Genomic DNA, 20,508 nt, shown 5'->3' on the forward strand with positions numbered 1-20,508 from the left:
AATAAATATCTAACAGATGTTAAATGTTCATTGAAGCTTTTTCAAGGCAAATACAAGAGAAACTTCTGGTTTCTGTTGTGAGAGCAACTTAAAGAAACAAAAGGGCGGAACAAAAATGCATCGCTGAACTTATATGTCCAGAATTTTACATATTTAGCTGTACTGATATCTATTTGGGTTCTTCTGGTGGCTTTGTCAGAGTGATGGATCGATGGTGGACCAGTCCTCCACTGCAGTTCAAAGTGAAATATCACACAGAGGTTCAACACTTACCTTTAGTGCCAACTGAAGACACACAATTGTACATCTACGAGATGTATCTATGAGATGTATTGGCGAAAAATGTGATGCCGGTGTTAACTGTTTCCATATGATGTCCAGTGACTTTAGTGATCCCCTGACAATTCCAGTGAAATCAAAAGCTTGAACTTTTGAGCTCAGAGTGAAATGTTTTCCCAATTATGGGAATGGATTTCCATGAACTGATCCACAGACTTTCCTTCTGGCATCAATAATCTTTTTCTTTTCTTTTCTTTAACTGAAATATTATCACGACTGTTGAATGGATTGCGGAAAATTGTAGCACAGAAATCAAAAATCCCTGGAAATGATTTTTTAAAATAAGCTTTGAAGACTTCCTGACCTTTCGTCTAGATCTAGTTCCAGCATCAAGTCTAAATTTACCTAGTATTTTGGTCTATGACCAAAAAGCTCAAAATAGAGCTGCGTTTGGGCACAGACACTCTAGAATTGAAATCTTTTACCTCCTAACATCCACCAGATTGCCTTTGGTGTTGGAGTGTAGCTGTTGGGGTAAGATTTATAAAGTTTTCTCCTATTTGGAACACACAAAGGGGAAAGCATTTAGTAGAGGAACTACACTGCCAAAATAAATGTATTTATGAGAAAAAGATGTACTCTAATAGTTTCTAAAAGTTTGGTTATTTAGTATGATGCTAAAACAAAACTGCTAATCACAGAATCACAGAGCAAGATGAACTTGTCTTGATCTTGGTACCGTCGCTCTTTGCACTGCCAGTGACTAAACTAGCAGTTTATCCCTGCAGGACACAGAGGGATGGAAAGGAGATTTTGGGAAAAGGTGAATGAAGACTTTCGGAGGCTTCCACAGTTTATGAACTCACTATTTATCACCTCATAAAGCATGGCTGTTTTCAGAAATGTCATGGCCATGAACATCTGTCTGAGAGTGAAGACGTCAACACTGGAAGACACATTTGTATCAAAGCCAAACTATTTGCAAGTTGAAAAGGTGACCAGTCAACGACTGCACCTTCTTTTCTGGGGAAAAAAAAGCTACAAGGCTACAGACGGTGAAGCAATAACATGAAGAGCCATTAAGTATGGAGTCTTTTCATCTCTCCCCACCTGCTTATTGTGGAACCCGTTTCTCTCCAGGAGCATAATCCTCACTGATTGTTGGTCCTCTGGGAGAACGAGAAGCTTTATCAGCCCCACCAGACTAATCTCACCTCCAGGCCAAAGGGTGCTGGAGGGTGGCTTGTTCCCAAATGAAGCCAAAGGGAGGTCACCTACTTGACCACTGAGTGGCTTCTTATCCATGGCTGCTGGCCACACGGATAGACTGACCCCACCTGATAGGCTAACCTTTGACCTCCCTGAACGCACACATGCACAACACAACCAAATATACAAACATGCTAATCTTAAAAGCAAAATACTTTCTCTTAGCACCAAGTCTCTTGTGTGAGGCCTTCTCAACATGCAAGCTGGATGACAGATAATCAAGTTAGCCCTTGCACTCTTCTTCATCCTCCCCCTCTGGGTCTGGATGGAAGCCTGATGAAGGTCCAGCAGGCTATCAGCTCAAGCAGAAACCTGATTATCACGGTGAAAGCAATGTTCAAAATCCCCTTGATAACTGTCTGATAGACTGAGATGGACAGACAGCTATGTATATACAGAAAGACAGAGGGGGAAAATTGGAAAGGAGGAGTGAAAAGAGAACTGTTGATGAAAGGAGAACTTGGGAGACAGCCGAGTGATTCAATTCAAACTCCCAACAATTGCCCCTCAAACTAGTTTTTTAACCTCATTTTATTTAAAAAGTTGGGGAGAAAAAAGGTAAGAAGAGCGAGAAAGCGATAGAGTGAAGGGGAAAAGGTAACATGTGACACAGCAGCCATCCATCATCTGCTGTTTTGATCCTCGTGCTGAGAAAAGGGAGTCTAGATTAAAAGAGACAGAGAGCTCAGTAATGCTGCTGAGAGTCGGGCTGTGGGATTTTCTCTGTTCAGCACAGCTTTGGCCTTTGGTCTGTTGACAGCAATAAGATTCCTATCACTGCTCACATGTGGGCTACAACACATGCAACCCAACACACACACACACACACACACACACACACACACACACACACACACACACACACACACACACACACACACACACACACACAAACATATGGACACATGATCTGTACAATTTTAATCCTTAGTTTTCAGCAGGTTGGGGAATGGAATTAAAATAGCGCTCGTGCCAGGGAATAGTGATACAACATTCTATGATAAGATCATGAGAAATATAGTATGCAACAGCTTAGCTCATTTGTGTGTAAGCATTTCTTTCATGTCTGGCTGCTTTTTGTTAAATTGGGATATGCACGGTTGTGATATAAAAGATAAAGTGGTTTAATATTTCACATTAAAAATGTACTACAACTTCTACAGCCATGCTAAATACAAACATGGGAATGGTTTGGCTTATAATATACACAACGTTCCTGCTGAAGCATTTTCAAAACAAAGAAAAAATACTTATGGGACATGGAAAAATATACAAAAGAGCATTGCCCAGTAATGTCATGTACATTGGTAGTCTCTATCAGTAGATAGCATTGATAGCTAAAATATAATCAATAAAATCTCACTCTCAGCATCACCTTTGGGTAGTATGTGTGTCATCTATCTATCCTCAGTATTATGAAAGCAGTGTTGGATCACATTAATAGAGAACAAAACAAAAGGCAGCCAACATCCAAAAAAGAGGTTTTAATGTCCTTGAAGAAACCTGGAGAACTATCTCTCCAGGTTTATTGGAGACTTTATTAAGGACTATGGTCACGAGCTGTGGGTAGTGACCAAAAGAACAAGATTGTGGATACAAGCGGGCTTCTTCTGAAGGGTGGCTGGCCTCTCCCTTAGAGATAGGGTGAGAAGTTCGGTCATCCAGGAGGGGCTCAGAGTAGAACAACTGCTCCTCCACTTCAAAAGGAGGCAGTTGAGGTGATTCGGGCATCTGACGAAGATGCCTCCTGGGCGAGGTTTTCCGGGCATGTCCTACCGGGAGGAGGCCCCGGGGCAGACCCAGGACATGCTGGAGAGAGATTATATCTCTTGGCTGGCCAGGGAACGCCTTGGTGTTCCCCCGGATAAGCTGGAGGAGGTGGCTGGGGAGAGGGAGGTCTGGGCTTCTCAGCTTAGGCTGCTGCCCCTGCGACCCAGCCCTGGATAAGCAGAAGAAGATGGATGGATGGCTGGATGGCTGGATGGATGGATGGATGGATGGATGGATGGATGGATGGATGGATGGATAATGGAAGACAACAATGGTACTTAGCAATGGGCTGTTTGTCGTATCTCTCCTATGACAACCTGAATCCTCACAACAAAAAAGCACTGCCTGTCCACACACTGAACAAACGTGCTACAAACTGTGAAAAAATGCACAGCTAAAATGAAAATGCGGCGGTGTAACTAACAATTTTCTCACTGATGATTAGGAGCAACAGTTCATTACGGATTCTCCTTCATTATATAACCCCCTTATCCTCTGCAGCCTGCTAACAGCCCACTTGGGGAGTTCTAATAACAGATGCGATGTTTGATCCTTAGCAGGGAGCACAACTCAGGCTTTCACTCTGTGTACAAACTGCTATATCCAAAGAAAAGCTTACCTTTCTACATTAGGTTAAGCCTTCCCACATATTAATTAGGGGCAATGACAAATCAATTAAATTGATGTTTTTTGGCTCCCTGTTTGAAATAAGACTTAGGTGCAGCTATTGTGCCTCAAGCAAAAAGTTTTACCTGAGGGATTGCGATGTCTTGATTGAATCATTACCAACAAATCTCTTAATAGAACACTCACAGTGTGGGTACTTATGTTTCTGCTGTTTGGATTCTTGATGGATTCCCCAATCACAGAACAAGAAGGTCAGCTCAACAACAGGCTCTCAGTAGGCTGTGGGTACAGTATGTTTTTGTATGAAAAATATCCTGATGCATGCTGGAATGGGCTCCAGTCCCTCTGTGATCCCGAATGAGAAATTATTGAAAACTAATGACTCACAGAAGTTTTTTTCCTTAAGATCAGGCATCACCAAAAGCAGCTGAGCTAAGCTCTGACAGAGTGATATAATCTGATTTGAGGCAGGAGGAGTGTGCTCAGCTGGGCAGTGAAAATGGAGTGCTTAATAAAGTCGTATAATAAGCATCGCCGGTAGTGTGCCGACATATTTATTTACAATTCTTTCACCCACCCTCACTCAGCTTGTGTCCTTACATCCCGTTGAAGACATCATTCAATCTGTGATCTCCAACCCCTGCTGTCCTGGCTCCTGCACCCCCCTCAGAGTGAGGGATTCTGGGACCGGTCTGGGTTCTTCACCCATGCGCGACCCCATCGACTGAGCTGCTCTACACCGCCTAAATGATTGATTCTAGGCTTTGCTAACTAGACTCCTGAGTCCAAAAACAACTAAGGCTGACTGGCCAGTCGGTTGCAGCATGTGTGTGTGTGCATGTATAATAAGCCCAGGAGACCCAGTAAAAATAAATGTGCAGCAATGAGCCAGAGTGTGTTTCTATATGTTTGTGAGAAAATGTGCTTATGGGGATAAAAGTTTAAGATAGCAACCCTTGTTAGGTAATTACGGTGTGTACATTGGAGGAGTGTGTGTTTGTATAATTTTTAGTGAGCGTGCGCTTGTATAAAATGTATCAAAACAGCTATATTTCACAAAAGTATCTGCAGATTTCTTTATTATTTGTCTCTTTGTTGTGGGAGCTTTTTTTTTGCCTGTAAATCTGATGAGTTGACTTTAGTTCAGGGGGACCACACAGCATGTACTGATGGAGACAGGGCTGTGTCATAATAAGATTACAGCCAGGCTAATTAAATGAAGTGGCTCATGCTTTGGTTCACCGGTTAGCCTGCTAGCGCTTTTTGAACCCATGACACTGATCGTACAGTCCATTAAGTACTAATAAAAGGCCAACAGTAAACGTGCCCAAAGAAGAGGGGCTTTGCATGGAAGTTTAAGGGCAGAAATCATTACAAGTGACAGCAATATGAAGCACAAAGCCACTGCTCCATGAAAGGTTCAGTTTTGGTTATCAGGATGTAACCTTTATTTTCAGCTCAGCTCTGTTACTGTATCTATTAATAACTATAATTGCTGTATCTATACCATCATTACTGCAGGTCAGCGGAGCTATCAAGGGAACTTGTGGCTAGACTATTACCATGGAAACCAAACCCTTATTAATTGGCAATTAAACTAGGTCAAGAAACTTGTCTTAACAAATCACAGAGGTTCACTTTAAATGTCCTCCTCGTCCACGAGCATGTGTGATATTACTAAAAGAACAGTGAACAGCTAACCAGTGAAGCATGAAGGCGAGGTTTGCATATTAGCGGGTACACGGGCAAGAGCAGGAAGTAGATACATGATTAATGTGGACTTGTTAATCTTTTCTTACTTGTGTCATATTAAACGTGGCCAAAGATTCAAATAATGAGGTCAGCATATGTGGACCGCTAATCCCTGTGAGACAAAACCTCAGGCAGCAGGCTTTAAACACTTACATATTTTTCTACTCGTGGATTTACAGTGATGTCAGTGAGAGGGGACATCCCTTATAGTATAGCTGTCTCAGGCACACAGCTCTGACTGTGAGCAAAGAAACCCCCACCTACTATTCAAATATTTTCCCTGACAGGGGCAGAGTCCGGAGAAAGCTGGCTTAAAGGGAGAAGTGAGCAGAAACAGCTTGTTTCAGCTCAAGGATTAACTGGGGAGCATGCACTAAAGCTCAGAGAAAAACAAATAAGGACTGCTTTGATTTGTGAATCATGCTAAGCAACTCTAGTGGAGCCCAGCACTAAATATATAGAGCATGAAATGAACATAATAGAGTTTTCTTTTCTCCAGTCAGAATTCATAGTTAATTATAAGTGTAGAGTGGATTTCATTTTTCTTCTTTGAGATGTTTTTAAAACTTAAATACTGGGAACTTAATAGGATGAAACTTAAAAATAGTCAAGATTAGAGGAACTGTTGTCTCTCACATAAACATCACACACACTGCAGTGTTGAGGTCATTACTCAGAAAACAGCGTCACACATTACTTAGTAGTGCAGTATGTTACTTAATTATGCACCAGAGTAAGTAATTTGTTACTCTACTCCATAAAATCCATCTATTCTCTTGTGCTTATAGAATGAGAGGTGGGGTACAACCTGGACATGTCAGCAGACAGAGAACATGCAAACTCCACACAGAAAGGCCCCAGCCAAACGGTGGATTTGAACTCAGGAGCATCTTGCTGTGAGGGAACAGTGCTGACCACCATGTTGCCCTGGCCTGAAACCCACTGTCACAAAATTATAGGTTAGCAATATAAATCTGAGTCTACTTGATGTAATGTAACAGAAAACCAACAACACAAGCCGAAACCAGCCCAAAGACGCTTCAAAGCAAAGTGATTCTCTACCAGAAATATGAACAGGTAAAAAGTGACGCTGCAACCTGATGATTGTTCAGGCTCTGGCTGCTGGCCTGGGGTCTGCATGCACTCTGCTTTAACATCACTCTGGGTTCTTAGTGTTATCATGCTGTCTGTGCACATGTTTGCTAACACAAGTTGTGTTAGCAGCATAAAGTAATTGTAATTTTTATGTCATGGGTCACCCTCCCCTGACCCTCATTCTGACCGTGACATTTTAGGGTGAAGATCCACAAGGGAGCAATCATAAGGAGGTTTTCGGTACAGCACTCACTTTGTGACCAATTTCATTTAGCAACAGCTGGCAACCTCCAGCAACTACTTGCTGACTGTAACAGGTGCTGCTAATTTTCAGGTTCTTAGGTGTTTCTGCTGCAGGCCACAAAGAGTCCTGAATATTTTCATAATTTATGCTGGCTACATGATTGTGAGATTGTTAATTCTATCAACAGACTCCTATAATCATCACCCCTCAACTTTCTCTCTCTTTCTCATCTAAATGAAGTTTCTGCTGGACTAATTCAAGCCTTGAAACAGAGGAGATTAAATATCCATTGCAGACAATTGTGAACAGTGCAGGTAAAAGAAGCAGAAAGTGTGATCACTGTGTGAATTCAGTTTGCTTAAAAACAGATTTATGTTTTTTTCTTGATGCAGTTTATGTTTGAGGGGTACAAAAGATGCACTTCTGCATCGTAACCACAGACTGTATGTAAAAGATCAATGCAGCCACCCTGACATCACCCATAGGTTTGTGGATTACAGCATTGGAACCTTAAGTTTAGCACCCACAATTACATGTGATATTAAATGGAATTATCATGTTTGACTAGTAAAAAGCCAGGTTTGAAGACATTGCTGAAAAATCTGAAGGGTTTCTTTTGAGTTTTGAGTCAGTGCTGCAACATAACTGAGCACGGCACATTAAAAATGCATACTTTATACATATTTACATATATTTATGTATACGTATATATATATATATATATATATATATATATTAGGGGTGCAACGATATTCGTATCGATATTGAACCGTTCGATACAGTGCTTTCGGTTCGGTACGCATATGTATCAAACAATACAACATTTGTAATTTATTTTATCAATTTTCCTTCTGACGATGCTGTCTGTGTTGAGCGCTCAGTGAATCTGCGTTCGACTGCTCCGCCTAGGCTGCACTGTCGAGCGCAGATCCACTGAGCGCTCAACACAGACAGCATAGTCAGAAGGAAGAGCGCAGGGCAAGCTAGCGAGACAGAAGTTAAGCTCTCCTTGCAACAGGCAAATTGAACCTCATTCAGATCTGGCGTTTGGAATTATTTTGGTTTTCATGTGACGTATGACCCTGAAGGTAAGCGTGTCATGGACTAAAGTAAAACAGTATGTTGGATGTGCCATGCAATGCTCAATTACATTGGTGTGAACTAGTGTGTTAGCGCAGTTAGCTCGTTAACGTGTTGGCCGTCTAGCCCCATGCACGGAGCGATCGGCGGTAGCTCGTTAACGGAGATTTGCCGTGTTGTGGGGTTAAGGTCATTTCAACGAGATTAGCCTGAAAGCACTAGTGGGAACACAACGAATATGACTGCACATTTACGCCGACATCATCCTAGTGCAAAGACAAGTGGAAGCAGACAAAAAAAGCAAGCATGCTACTAACTTTAGCCGAGTCATTTAGACAGCTGTTAGCACATGATTCTCCTTATGCTGCTGAGAATATAGCCCAGAAGAAGCGGATAGTATAGCTTTTATTTTGGAAAGAGCCATTTCTCTGTAATAAACTCTCTTTTCCAAAGATGAGTGATTCCTCAATCAGATACAGGGCTCGCAATATCGCTAGCCCGACGTCCCGGAGCTAGCGATTTTTTCAGTCGGGCTACCAAAATCTATCTCTTCCCTGCCCGTCGGGCTATTGTAGGAAAAATATATGTCAATGCTTTTGCATTCTTTCAGAAATGTAGCTGGGTAATTATGTCATTGGCATCGGTGGGCCACTGTCAATATGTGACATATTGAAATCGCGTTTGAATTTGCGCTTGTTTTTTTGCTTTCACTTTGCAATCGAGCGAACTGTGTATAGAGAGCGACAGCACTGATCTGTGAGTGATGATAATTTGTGCACCAATTCCTCTGACATCGTCTTATTAATCGTTAGCTTACTATGCAAACATGACAAGTGAAATCTCCCGCAGCTTAAACATGTGAGAGGTTGATCGCGCAGAGAATCGCTGAGCTTATGTGAGTGCGTGTGTAAAAGCATTTCAGTTCTGCTGAGCCAAATAAGACAGGTCAGGGTGAAGAAGTGACAGCCAAAGAAAAGCTTACCACAAAACGGAGAAGTTATGACAAATCAGACTATAAGGCAAAAAGAAAGTGCAGCTTTATGGTTTCATGGACAAAAGAATTTCTGTGGCTGCAATATGATGAGCTAAATAACCAGGGCTGCACATAAGTGGTCCGCAGGTGCGCATTCGCTGTCAAAATAAAAAACGCGCACAAGGGTTAGGGTTAAATTTAAAAACTGTACTTTTGAGTTAAAATATATATTTATAATTTTAATAAATGACAAATTAAAAATGCATGAACATTTTTTTGTATCGAAAAAATATCGAACCGTGACACCAAAGTATCGAACCGAACCGAACCGTGAATTTTGTGTATCGTTGCACCCCTAATATATATATATATATTTATCTGTACAGTGAACTTGAGATGACCACCAACACTGACATACACATTCACAGTGTGTATCAGTGTCAATATTTACCAATAAACTTAAACAATGAGTTTTAATCAAAGAATCATGTTGTCATAAAACCTTGAGGCAGAGATATTTGTAAGGAGAAAGGATTTCTGCATGTTTTGAGGAAGTGCTGAAGACTGAAGTGACACAACTTCAACTTTATGAATGACACTGATTGATTTTATTATTTTGATATGATGTTGCATTTATTAATGATGGCTGCTGCTCCTGTCTCTTCCATCAGGTGAAGAATGCTACTCATGCTCGTCCGGCAGGTCGTGCTACTCCTGTTGCATCTCCAGCCGATCCTGTTCCTCCTTCAGTTCCTGTTGCTCCTGCAGGGACAGGAAAAACGCGTGGGAGCAGCGCCCTTTCGCACATTAGCGAGAGGGCGCTGCTCCCACATAAAATCTGGGCGCACAAGATTACCTACTCTGAGCCCTTCCTGCACCACACCCATGCCACAAAAACACTCCTGTCCTCTCCACACTGAGTTTAGAAAAGTTTAACATAAACGTGGACACTGCATGTCCCCTTAATAATTCCACTTTAGCAAATGTCACTTGTCGAGCGGTCCTTACCTTAAAAAATAATCTTTTTTTCTTTCCTCTCCTCTCTTTTTCTCCTCTGTAATCCAAAGTGCATGTACCGGCAATAATTACCTGGTATATTTCTCGATGTAGCACAGTGTCTTGTTAATTTATTAGGTTGAGTCGTTTAAAAGAACATGTCACAAACTTGTATTGATTCACAAATACACTACCTAATCATATGTGATAAGTTGGGACTAAATTTAAGTTGTGTAATTGACTGTGTGCACGTTAGCATATGCTACTTCCAGTGCGGAAACTCCTGTGGGGAGCTTTGTTTCCGGTGTCCTATTCGCGCCTGGTTTATGGTCCAAAACAAGTTAAGCAAATGAATGAATCAAGCGGCGATTTACATTTCTATAGATGTCTTGGGCATTTACCCAATATATCTGTAAATGATGTTCATCGACTTGTTGATATTTTTTCCCCGCACCTCAGGGCAAAAGAGAAAAGGGATTCAAATGTTATATTTCTCAGCTGTCCCTCGTTTATTGTGGGTGTTATGTTCTAAAAATAACCAGCGATAGGTGAAATCAAGTTGCCAATTTTATTTTTTGACGGTGCAAAACGTTTCGTGGACATCGTGGACATACAGTACTGCACTTCAGAGTCACACTGCTAGCGATCGATGCAGCGATTCTGTACTGTACAGGAGAGACGTCACGGAGGAGATCGTCTGCAGCGATCAGGACGCAGGACACAATGTGATGTAAAAAAAAATAAGCATGCAAACTTGCACTAAAAATCTGCGAAACAGCAGGTGAAAGGTGAACCGCGTTATTAGCGAGGGACCGCTGTAATTTTTAAGGTAAGTCACAACATACTCTTCGTAAATACTAATGTATAGAAACCTTTACCAGCAATTACATTTTTTGAGTCATTTCACCCTTGGATGCACAACCTACCAGTACCTACTCTCTTCCACGAATGGGGTCAAAAATGACCCCAAATAGAAACAATGCATTTTGCTATAAACTCGGTTGTTATTCTTCAAAATCTTTAAAACAAAGAGTTGTAATATTTTCATATTTGAGGTATTCCTCATAAAACATGATTGTGACATGAGGCCCTTTGCATTTTTATTTATTTTTTTCATTAATTTTAAGAAATTGTAGTTTTTGTATCACTTGTATCACTTTTGTATGCTTGCTCTGCATATACTGCAGAAGCTGGGTCTTCCCTCTGAAAGGCACAAGTTGTTCATCCACTGTAACACAATCACTGAGGATGAATTTCTGCCTGCAGTTGACCAGGAACAGGTCCCATATGTAGCGGAAAGCTGCCATGTGGTTTGTTTTCAGTCCATAGGCTCTGGTCCTCTTGTCATCAAAGTGCAAGAAACTGCAAAAATCTTTAAATCTTTGAATTGACATAGTGGCCTTGAACAATGGGTTATGCAGAGGACTCCCAAAAAACACACTGACTGGTACATCCCAGTTCTTCTCACTTTCTGCAAGAATGGTCAATCAAATGAAGGCCAGGAGCTTTTGTTTGATTACATTTTTCCACTCTTTTCCCCTGTCTGTGGCTACTCTTCGTGCCTCCATGTTTGTGCATGTCAGCACCTCTCCTATTATATTATCAGACATGAACATCTTCCATGCATCTATTGGAGAGACAGTACTAGACCCAGGTGCAAGCCCTGGCCGACTAATTCAGAATATTGTGGCTAGAGCAGTAAGATGGGCTCATTCTGTTAGACTAAATATTTATTTCCTCTTCAGAGGACTCATCAGAGGACTCCTCTGTGTCTGACTGGCCTTGTTCAGTGGGGGGGGGGGGGGAGATGTCAGATTCTGAGTCAGTGCCTCCGATGGGCTCTTCATCCCATCCGTCCTGGATCATTTGTAGGGCAAGGTCCACAGCTGGCCTCATAGCAGCCATGTTACTTTAAATATTAAAAAAAAAAAAAAAATCAGAAAGGACAATGTTTGAAATGCACAGGAAACTTTAAACAGGGCTGCACATAAATGGTCCGCAGGTGCACATTTGCTGCCAAAATAAAAAACGCATACCAGATAAGAAGTTGGGACGCTCGTTTGTGTAAATTAGATGTTCTGGAGGAGGACAGACATTTGTTCAGAACTCTTAAAGATGTCGAAAAAGCAAGCTCCGTAAGCAATTACTTTGGTGTTCCTCCACCGCAAAAGAAGTGTGTATTCTCTGAATTTCCGGGAATACTTTTATTTTGACAGCGAATGCGCACCTGCGGACAACTTATGTGCAGCCCTGACTATAAATCATATATGTTACAGTGTAAAAATTAATTCCTGATCCATCAGAAGTGTAAGTGGGACAGTCAGAGTTGCTAAGAATGAAAGTTCCATAGAAGATTCCATAGGAACTGCTTGGGGTAATTTTTGACCCCACTTGTGGAAGAGTGGGGTAGTGATACAAAAACTGCAAAAAATAAATAAAAATGCAAATGGCCTCATGTTACAAACATATTTTATGAGGAATACCTGGAATATGAATATATTACAACTTTGCATTTTAAAGATTTTGAAGAAAAACAACCCATGGGGTCATTTTTGTGTGCATCTAAGGGTTAAAAAAAATAAAATAGGGTGTTTAAGTAACTGGACTATATGAAATATATGGGGTCATTTTAGGAGAGAGAAAAAAAATATTACCATATGATTTATTTTTTCACAATCGATTTATTAATGAGCCAACTTTTTATATATACTAGCTACTTTCCTTTTTTTCCTCAAAAAAATCTTACATTTACATGATAACTTGTCACTAAAACTGCCAAATAAATGTAAAGTACAATCATTTTCCTTCTGTAATGTGGTGGAGTATAAAGTTGCATGAACTAGGAGGGAGGATAGGGTGAAGGAGAGATGGTTTCCTTCAAGCCAAACCATCCCAGCCATCCAAAAAAAATCAAATAGGCGGCCTGACAGACAATCCTCCAATTTCTTTAGCTCACAGCATGCTACCGGAGGAAGGCAAGGCTAAAATGGAAACTCAGTAACTGACCTTTAATGTAATACGGCGCCGATGGCTCACCAAAGAAAGGCTCTGGAGTAACGGCCATTGTGCGACTGTGTATGTGTGTGTAAGAAAGTGTGTATGTGTGTGATGAGTTATGACCGGCTCTCATGGCGGCATTTGGAAAGTTGAGAGGCAAAGCCAGGTGGATTAAGAGAACTTGCCCCTGTGAGCACGCTGAAAGCGGGTGTGTGTGGGTGTGCGTGTAAGAGAACTGAAATGTATAACAGAGGCATAAAAATGCCGCCTTAAACAAAAGAAAACAAAATAAAGAAGGCAAACCACGGGCACTACATTAAATGAAACAAAATAAAATGTGACTCAAATAAAATGTGCACTGAAAACCTAACCAGACAACATAAACAGTGGTTGTGTCGGCTCTGAGTTGGTTGGAAACTCTAAAGTCAAGGATATGTACTTCCCCTGCCTCTTCACCTGTAGGCCATGACCTTTCTGACCTCTAAAACAGGTGTGTCAGTGGGTCCTCACAGAGGCAATTTCTTAGAAACACAGCTTCAGGCTCAAAAACAACAACAAGTGACGGATGGCACTGAAGTGGAAAAAAGTCAGAAGAGGAGCGATTGACCTGAGAACGTTAAAAAAAAACACACAGAGGAGGATTACATTCTGATTAAATATATATTTGAAATACATTTATTTGATTTAAATCAGTGACATTTATTTCCTGTTGGCTGAAACATTAACATCATGGTTTTTAAGCCAGATGTCACAAACTATGAGTGATTCTGACTGAGGACGGGCGTACAAGCTACGAACATGTCAAAAACAACACAGTCTAAAACAGATGTAGGATACATAAAACCTTAGATAGGCTTTTTGATTTTATTCAAATCATAAACTTAATGTATTATTGAAGAAAACTAAGATATTTAGTCTATATTAGTGTTATTTTTTTGTAAACATCTGTACAATCATATTACTTTTAGGCAACCAGATATGTAGCCCATCTTGGCATTCTCTATTTGCTTTAATTTTTAGAAGCCAGACCCATATTTTTCTTTATTCTTTTATTTTTGCTGCTATTTAACAGCCTACTAGCCAATTTGCTATATGCAAGAAAGCTAGCCAATTTGGTCGCTAACAGGAATATAGCTCAAAACATTATTGTTCAGAATATGTATTTGTGTCTGCCTGCTATAGGGAATTCTTCAGCAAAAAAACAGTATTGGAAATGTCTAATAAATCATAAATCGAGTGTGTTTATGTTTTCATGTACGTCTAGAAAATAGCAACTACTGGCACTGAGCAACTATAATGCTATTGCTCTAGTTGCTAAGTGCCAGGAGACTACTGAAACAAGTCACGGTTAAAAAAAGATGTACATGCTCTTTAAATTCTAAAGGTGTTATATATTATAACATAAAAACAATTGGGTCCATCTCAGGTATTAAAATTTGATAAATGCAGCCTCAAATAAAGTACAAAACGTGACATATTAAACTGTTTAATTGTTAAATAAGTGTTATATAGTTACATAAATAATGGCACAATGTTATTTTTCATGTGTTTTCAGGTTTCATCTCTGTTTGTACTTAAATAGTATTTAGCCCTAACAAGGACTAGAAGACTGACTCTGAGGTAAGGACTGATTTTCATTATGTCCTGATATATAATATCTTAAAAAATTATTTTTTAATGTACTTATATCTGTCTGCTAAACTAAACATCACAGTGAACATTTCTTCACTAAATAACAATATTCAAACTGTCAAAGCTGATAAGATGGCCTTTAATTTTGATTTTGTAGCTCTCTGTTCCTTAAAAGAGAAAAAGAGTAGCTGTTTTATGCAGTTACTGGGCCCTAAATCATAACGTTGATTCTGAAAGATTTGCAACCTGTCCTGACCACTGAGCTGGATAGCAGTAGCAGTAACAGTAGTAAAACCCTAGGAAAAATATCAAATGGGAGAAGCAACTGTAAAAATCACATAAACGATGACAGAGTAACATACAAAACACTGATGCCATAGGAATAAATACTGAATGAAAACAGGCCCGGTAGCAGAATTAGACATGTAATCTATAGTCAAAATCTAATGTAATACAAATGCTCAGTAGAACATTTAATGCCGGCAAACACTATGGAGAAACTGAACTCAGCCCTCTCACTGATGGATGAGAAAAAAGGTAGAGGCAGATGCTTCCTTCACCTTGACTGCAACAACTTTCATGGAGAATGCATAATTTCTATCTATCTGGACAGGATGAAGGATGAGACTCCAGGGCCCATCAAAAATAACAGAGTTTGACAAGTATGAAAAAAATTAATATTTCTAGAAATGATATCATGTGAATGATAACAGTAATTAGCACCTAAATTACACCTTTTTATCCTGTGCTGTAATCCAGAGATCATACTGTTATTGCATTCCATTACATCAGTTTCTCCCCTTTCAGACGAGACGCATTCTCTGAAAGAAAGAAAGAGAAGCTCCAATCACTGCTTGTCGTCCCCGTCTCCTTTCAGGCAATGAATAGCATTTACTTATTCATCTGTTTATCCGTTTCGAGCGACGCATCAATGCATTCATCAAAGCTACCCTAATCCCATGTTTTGCTCACATGTGTTTTTGTAAGCGCGAGTGATGTCGGATTGGTAAACATTATTATCCCGGGACGAGGTGTAAAATGACAGCGAGACACAGAAAAAGAGAGAGGCAGATGAGGGAGCTGCTTAGAGGAGATATCATTTGTGTCAGTGGAAGTGAACACCTATCGATTTACATCCAGAGCTCCTCCGCGCCACAATGAGAACTCATGTATAATTCATGCAGGACCTGTGAGAGAGCCATAAATACAGTCGCTCCGCTCGTCAGCATGGCACCCTCTCAGCACTTATGGTCACCCAAACCCCGGCTAGTTAGCAGAGCAAGTCAGGGAGAGTTAGGGATGAAGACGAGAATATGATGATATAATGTTTTTGCTGCTGAGCTGGTTGCACAGTCACACGCTTCCATTGTAACAAACCCATGGATTGGAGGGTGGGGGGGGGGGGTGGGGGGGGGGGGGGGGGTGTAGTCCTTCATGATTTTTGAGAAAGGCCGACATCTTTTGTTTGGAGTTGTACCCCAGAGTCATAGGGGCCTTCTTCAGCCCCTCCGCTTTGACGACCTGCACGATTTACATCCCTCACTCTGTCGTAAAAACAGTTGCTCGCCTTTCATTCCCTCCACCCTGCCTTTACAATCTGGAGGGGAAAGGGTGGCTGAGTTATGGGTTTTGTTTGGGACAGAAGAAAAATAAAAATGCTATACGGCCCTGCTGTGTCAGAGATGTCAAGGAAGATTGTCTGCTTCACATGTGTGGAGAATTTAAAAGGGGGAGGGGGACGTGTCGTGCACGTAACTCTTTGCGCATGCTTGGTGCGGGTGCTGTTGCGTCAAATTGTCATTACATCCCATTAGATAGACGAATAAATCAACTGAATGGAACACATGCAACAGAGTTGTGATAATATTTGATCACCAGGTTTGCATGAGATGCAAATGCAAAATACAAAGCTGGAAAAAGGGCACTAGCACTCTCCTTTTCAATACAGTACACACTTTGTTTGCCTGTGCCGCAGTGGAACCAGTGCTGGCTAATCACCTGATCTCCATTTCTCAAAACAGTGCATTGCCCTACACTAAATCTCCACACCACCGAGGTCACCACCTCACAATGTCTCGCCATCCATCTCCTCAGGCTTTGCGAGACCCTCATAACCTCCCAGTTTCCTCCCCTGGAGTGCATTTTCTCCCCTCGCAAACACAGAGTAGAACAAACCTTTGTTTCATCTCCTCTCCACCGTAAAGCATCGAACGACTGCTCCGTCCTTGAACGTAAAAGTATTAGGGAGACAGACAAGGTGGGTGGAGGTTGCAGAGGAGGAGGAGAGAAAGTCAGAGAAGGAAAACAAGGAAAAAGAAAGGGCTTTTTCATAATGACAGTCAGCTTAATGAAATAGCAGTTAGGGCTCATATATCTGCCGGCCCCAAGGTTCAGCCATCCCATCCTCCCCTCGGTAAGAGCTGCTCGGCTGAGGCGAGTCCGATTTGAATGAGCAGAGCAGAACAGAGCCGAGCCAGGCTGGTGAGGGTCAAAAGAGGCTGGGGAGGGTCAGGTTGAGCTAATGGGAGCCGAGCCAGGGCTAAGGGAGGGTCAGGGAGGGGCAGAGCCGGCCTTGAGAGCAGAGCAGTCGAGCACATCAATCCACACAGGCAAGACAGGAAGGACGGGACATCAGTCACCGGAGCTGCAAACCGCAGAATGCAGCACACCACATCCAAAGTTACACACACTGAGAAGCTCGAACACGTACACACGGCTGTGCACACTGACACAAATACTCCATTTGTCTTTCTTGCTTTGTAGCTTCAGATCTCTGCCAGTTTTACTCCCCCTAACACTCAGCTCTTCCAGTAACTGATGCAGTACGGGGTAAAACACACACGGCTTAATTAGCAGCAACCGAACGCATCAAAGAAGTCACCTGCGGTGCACACTGCACACGTACAAGCCTGTGTTTTGAGCACCGCTGCAGTGTGACTTCGCAGGGTGATTTGTGGGGCTTTTTGCACGCCACCAGGTGAACGATGCAGCCATTAATGCTCAACAGCACGTGAAACGGGCCTACACGGCTGCCATATTGACGTGCATGTGATGAGCTGCAGATGAACTGGGCCAAGGGTATCTGCTACAGTCAGATGAAAAGCCATCCTGCACACAAGGGAGCCTCTATCCACAGAAGAGCACCCTCATTTCTAGGCCAAGAAAGTTGTATGCAAGGAAAACTGAGACGGGAGGAAGCCTTAGCGTGCAAGCGCGAAGCCATTCGGTAATGAGGAGTTAGACAGGATTTTAAATCAATAAAGTATGTGTTTGTGCAGGACTGGAAGGGCTTAATGTGTGGTTTTGGGTGTAATTAGCTCATGCAACAGCCAGTCAAAACAAATAATGCAGTATATCAGAATGTGCGTTTCTTCTCTTTGGCCTTCAAACCCCTTGGATATAATATATCAAGGTAGAAAACCTCAACTGAGAAAAGACAAGGCTATGCTAGAGCTAACAGTCAACGAGCTCTGAATCATGGTGTGATCATTAATGTAAATTATACAATGGTATAGCTTGAAACAAGCGAAGCGAAGTTTTTTTTCCGTGGCCTTGAATAGAGCTATTTATCAAAAGCATACAATTTGAAGACAGCAAAAAATAAAAAATAAAACAACAGGAGAAAAGTGAAAGGTCCCTGTCAGGGATGCCAGGAATGCCTGAATCTAAATCAACTCTCTTTAAAACAACTATTTGTCCTTCATTCTCAACAGCTCACATTCAGAGTCATTCTTTTAGGTTCTCTGAGGGGTCACTAAACAAAAAAGAAACAATTCCTCTCTTATAACTTTATGCAGTCCATGTGTAAAGATTATCTTGGTGTTACTTGGGGTTAAACATACCTTTAACAAAATGCACTTTTAGTCAATACACTGAATTGCATATGTGAAAGCACTGAAAATGTTTTACTGCAAAAGGCTTTTCAGATTTACCAGGTCCTCACCAACTATTGAGTCCTGCTTTGGGTTTGTGCCATTTTGTTGCGTAAAGCTTCTAGGTTCCAGCTGGGTATGGTTCTGGTTATTTTCACTTATATGTCATTTATTAAGATATTTCTCCTTTCTGCCTTTATGTTTGTCATGTGTTGTAAGTCGATCTACAATGCCCAGTGGGGAGTAAGAGATCAGGACACAGCATGGCAAATGTGTTGCATGAGCCTGGCATGGTAACAGTCAGTCATGATGAAGTAAGCGAAAAATATAGCCTCCAGTCTCAGTCTGGGTTTCTTTTTTTTTCCAGATTTGGCAGGAACAGGGAGATTGTTGCAGCAAGTCATTCTGACAAAAGCCCTGCAACAACATGTGTTTACTTTCAAGATACGGGCGGCCATGACTAATGAGTCATGTAAGCGATGAGCAAGAGTGGAAACAGTGTAAAATTGTTATCGAGTCAGGAAGTCAGGAGACGTAGGAGGCTGGGGTTGTAGGAAGGGTCAACAAAACATCAAACTTCCATTGGGAAACCATTGTTTGCTTCCTTTTTTCTGCAGTTAATGTTGGTTTCCTTTGACCGTGGCACCGCCAATAAAGAATTGTCTTGCTCAAGTCTTGATGACCATAATTTGAAGTCAAAATTTAATTTCAGCCACTTTGTTTACATAAGTATACTGGTTATGGCCAGGGTTTATGAGCATGGACATGGATATCCTTCTTGGACTACAAACCAGTATATTATGGCCTTTTAAACAAAGAGCCCTTATCAAGTTTTCTCAACATTCAAGAAGGCTGAGACGTGAGAGGTGAAGGCCTGCTAAATGTAATCAATATCAGGATTAAAAATAGGGATAGCAGTCGACATGCAAACACACTTTGACACCAGTGAGTGATCATGAAAGGCAGGTATTTCTAGGTGCTTTGAACGTCAGCAATTGTTTTACATGAGACAAGCAGGCATTTTCACCCAAACAATGATCGTTACTCCATATTTTTTTTTCTTCCCTTTTGCTTAAACAAAACTTGAACCTCAGTGGTTCATTTTTTATACTTAATGAAACACACAGGCAAATGATGTCTGCACATTTCTTTGTTTAATTTGGAGGAGAACCACTCAAATTTGCAGGGGCGGTCATTACTCTAAACGAGCCACACAATAATCTGTCAGCATTTTTTATAGGATTTTTTCTGTAGTGTTGTAGTACTGTAGTTCAGAAAGACTTTGAAGAAACCTCTAAATATCTGAGACCAATAAATAAATAAATAAACCTAACACACATGACTTGGCGAGCTACCGCTTACTGAAAGACAAAATGCACTTTGATTATTTGGTTTAAAGGGATCCTTTGGGTTTATGCCGCTGCTTTTCTCTCTTTTCTCCGTCTGCCGTGTTTCTTTGCTTCTGTTTATGTGCAGGGGAACGCCAGCAATGAGTTTTCCATTCATTCTCCTGCATAGCAGCCCATTTAATAAACACTGAATTTCAGGCCGGCCTTTTTGCCCCATATGTGAGTTATGAAAATGTAGGAGTCTAATAATATGTAAGTGCGCAATAATAAACACTGAGTACATGTGTGGGTTTACGCTCTGCCGCTGACCCCGAAACCTGAATGTGTGATAAGACGTAATGAATTTCTCTGGCTTGACATAAAACATAGCATTGACTTTGTGTTTACCCTGCAGTGGAATGCCAGATACACAGACCTGCTTCTCTCCCTGAGGCTTTACATATCGGATGACCGCCATCTCACACTGACGCACACACCTATAAGAGTTTTAAATTCATCACATTTTTATTTGTAATTTTTACAACGCTGTTAAAATGAGGACAAGGTGTCTGGGCGTCTGTGTGTGTGAATGCG

Source organism: Maylandia zebra, linkage group LG14 (assembly GCF_041146795.1).
Source record: "Maylandia zebra isolate NMK-2024a linkage group LG14, Mzebra_GT3a, whole genome shotgun sequence".
In the NCBI taxonomy this organism is placed as follows: Eukaryota; Metazoa; Chordata; class Actinopteri; order Cichliformes; family Cichlidae; genus Maylandia; species Maylandia zebra.